Raw genomic sequence first — 4,360 nt, forward strand, 5'->3', positions numbered from 1 at the left:
CAAATTTATAATGACAAATTGTGAAACTTACATTTTAAAAAAACCGAAAAACAGGACCGGACCGGACCGGAAACTGGTAAAACTGGAAGTACAGGTTAGGAGGGTAACCGGTGCGTAATCGGTTTTGAAACATACAAAACCGGTACATACCGGTTCGGTCCTAAATTTTGTCCAAAACCGGACCGGACCGGACCGGTTACACCCCTAACTAGTACTACTTACTTGGCATTGCAATCTGCCCATTCATTGGTACCTTTTTCATTCATTCATGTGGTCGTTACGTATCTTCATACATTTCATGCTTTCATGTCTTTGTTGCTTTTCATTCGTTCATTCATGTCAACTCTAGAGAGCTGGAGCTTTCATTCAATTCTTTCTTTCCTTTAACAGTCCTTTCATGAGAAAACATTCCGTTTCATGAGAAAGCATTCACTTTCATGAGAAAAACATCGTTTGGGGCGTGAGCCTGAAAATCGTCATTTCCTTTTTCAGTTCATTTCAGTCCTATCCTTTCTTTAACAGTTCGTTCTTTCATTTTTCAGTTCATTTTAGTCCTATCCTTCATTTAAAACATACATGGGCTTAAACGTCGGCTTTCATGGCATCCATAAGCATCACCGTGAACGTCGTCTCTCATGGCGTCCACGAGCATCACCTCGTGGTGCACATGAAAGCATCGGTTCGTAGGATCCATAAAAGCATCAATTATCATGCCTTTTGTGCATTTTGATCAGTTTATGGATTTTCTCAGAAAATATATATAATAGATACAACGTATAGTCATCCATTCACATGCGTACAATTAATACTTTGGGTGCGTAAAAAGGGGCTGCCAAGGAGGGGCCGTACATACATATACATTTGAACACTTAGCATTTTCTTTCGTAAAGCGTCTTTCGTTTCTTTTCGTAAGCATCTTAAAGGAAAAGCGTTTCTTGTATCTTGGAAACTCTAGAAGAGTATGAACGTAACACTTACCTGGACTCCATGCTATTTGCATGTCATGCAGTCCATTCATGTGCTTGTCAGATGGCAACCTACATGCATACACATACCTTAGCGTCATTCTCTATCTAATGCATAATCGACTTAAACTAGAAATAGAACTACGCTTTATTTAGAACACTCTCATTTTATCACGTGCACTTATGTGCCCTTTACTATGTTAAACCTTTCGGGGACCACTTACGGTCACCACATCTTCCAACTCAAAGTCTTGTCTCGAGTGCTCATCCACTAAAGTGAATCCAAGATTCACCTTAGGATTAAGATACTAAGACATTAGTCTTACTCTTCTTACTGACCACATTCCGATGCATGATTCCGACCAGTGCATCCCAATCCTAACAATACACCCGTCACTATCTTCATACACCTTAGCCCATACTAATCCTCATTCTCATCCATACAAGCCACACGGCTCTAAGCCAACTATGAGGCTTAAGCACCGTGTAACTGTACTAATGACAGATTACCCATTACATATGGTGAATCCGTCTGGCACATGTGTCTAACCAGATTACACATGTACCTTACCCCTTTATCACCTAAGATCAACATATGACACGTTGATCACCTGCTTGTATAAACAAGCACCATACTCTGATATCAACCTTCACTTAACCCGGCTAGCATGACTCTTCACGCTACCCGTCCCTTTTGACAGTTCATCCAAACACTTAACACGACAAGACTCCATTCACAACTACGCCTTATGTCACTTCATATAGCTCGAGACTACACCCAAGCTACACCGTGACCTTGTCACATCACCTGACATCCCATTACGTCATTCTTAAATCAGCCCTTAACTCATCATGAGTACGGTTCCTCACGTACCCTTTCACATCGTGACATCTCATCACTATCCTGCTACATTATTGCTACACTAACTCCTCACCCATCATAAGCATGACTATCAGTAACCACGTCACCTCGTGACATTGCCCAGTCATATTTTCGCTGCGTACTCTTACACTCGTTATGCTATTTCACCCATCATAAGCATGACTGCCAATAACCATGTCACTTCATGACGTTGCTAGTCATGCTTCTTAAGCCTGTTCATCCGGGTTCCAACCCGGGAACCCGGGTATACCCGGCCCGGGACCCGGGTTTCAAACCCGGGCCGGAACCCGGACCGGGTTTATCCGGGTTAGACCCGGGCCGGAACCCGGATAAATCCGGGTTTTTCGAAACCCGGATTCCGGATTCCGGGTTGAACCCGGATTTTTTTTTTTTTTTCACAAATACATGTAAAATAAAAACACATACATTACTTTAATTAAACTCTAATACATAAAAATCAGAAACAGCATATGTGTGTGTCCATATCAAAGCCCTTGGCCATCCATAGCCCATAAATACACAAAACTAATCACGATATTCTTTTACTTTCTACCAAAATTGCTGAATCTCATTGACAGGAAACAGCATATGTGTGTGTCCTAATGCCAGCAGCATTTCTCATTGTCCATTTTGCCCGAAGTCTCTTCCTTACTCCAACCACCCTCCTGAGAGAGCTGAGCCTTCTTTGCATTTAAAGCCTGACTGATTTCATCCCATGCATCTATTTCTCCATTTCCTGCAAAGATACAAACCAAAATGAGAGCTTTCCGTGCAAGTACCTAAATGGTATGATAAAAACCTACAGGAGGTGCCCAGAGCAAGGGTAGGGGTTCGGCCAGGGGTCTCTTTGTAACAATCTACTAAAAATAGAACACAAACTACAATGAAGATTGATGACTGAAAACATATGATATAGTGAAAGTTTCTAAAAATGTGATCAATCATTCATAAAGGACTTTGCAGAAGACCTTGAGCATGAACTGACAGATAAATGAAGAAGACTTGCATGTGTAGTACTATTGATTGGTCAAAATTTACCTATCAATTTACATGCTGCACAGTCAATAAAACTTTTCAGAAAAAAGAAAGTCGCCAAAAGGAAAATGTTGACAAGGATAAGGGGGAATATCATAAAAGCTAGAAAGTGAAACGGATGCCCTTGAGAAGAAGCTCCTTATACCACAAGACCTACGACTAGATGAACATGTAAGTGACTTGTTTACAGTCAACAAATCAAAGGTGTTGTAAAGGGCAAGAGAGTATACATGAAAGAAAATCGATATAGGTTCTTTGAAGATGAACCGACTGCCAATTGTCTGATAAAGGATATGAATCTATAGCTAGGGGCCCTTAACTCAACTATTTAGGTAAGGATCACTTACACTTAACTCAACTATTGTGAAAGAGGAGTCGTGGTGGTGGCTTACACTTAACTCAACTATTTAGGTAAGGATCACTTAGAATAGACAGGAAAGATTTATCTAATGAAAGAGAGCATTTTTTTTTACATATAAGCAGCCAAAGCCAGGTATTTCGCCCCTATGTCTATGCCCATTCTTTGAGTACAAACATCATGCTACTGCTCTTCAGTGTCCATCTGATCTGGTTATTATTGTTTAACAACAGAGAAAAAAGTAATAAGCATGTAAATAAGAGAGGGACATTAACCTTAAACCTAAGAGTGTCTTTCAGGAAGCCAGTAACTAGGTCACGGTTTGCATGCATTTTTTCTCCGTTCCAGCTTGAGTAGGAAACCATGACTGTAGATACACCTTTGATGATGGAATCAGAATAGGCAGGCATGTGAATGTTAAGCAACCCATGCCGGTCAATCACTGCATTGTTCTCATTGATGCCCTTAGTTGTCCCACCATCTCCCACAAAATGCTTCACACAGGCTGCCACCTTTTTCCTGCAAGAAATTTATAAATTATATGGAGGAAATAATTAAAATAAAATTAACATGAATCCGTATAAAATGACCCATGTGCTTTCTTCTTTAGTTTTGAATCCTGGTAAGTATCCACTATCCAGTATGGGATTTTGGCTATGGAGTTACTGCCTCCTTAATTAAGTAACAAGAATAATAAATTATGAGAAAGGCAGACATAAAGTAACTCATTTTATCCAGAAGAATATGAGATGACTAAACAGGCACTTGATCATTTTGACCTCTTTATTACCAGAGATGGAAAAGCGGTTGGTGCAGTTTATGTTGGGTGAGAGAGGACAAGGAGTTGCTTTTACTGGACTGTATTTGTTGTAAGCATTTCAAAGTTTTGTTGCTATATTTGCAGTAACAACAAGAAGACAATAGCATTAATAGTCCCTACTATTCGGCTTTCAGAAAGGAGAAAAAATGAGGAAAGTATATTTTTTCTTTATAGAGCTCCCCCCCCCCCCCAAAAAAAAAAAAAAAAGTAAGATTATGCAAGATTATGCCCAAACCCACAACAACACCCAAGAAGAAGTGGTTTCAAAATACATCTTAAATCATTTAAGAAAGTAAGAT

Source organism: Juglans regia, chromosome 10, assembly GCF_001411555.2.
Source record: "Juglans regia cultivar Chandler chromosome 10, Walnut 2.0, whole genome shotgun sequence".
Taxonomy (NCBI): Eukaryota; Viridiplantae; Streptophyta; class Magnoliopsida; order Fagales; family Juglandaceae; genus Juglans; species Juglans regia.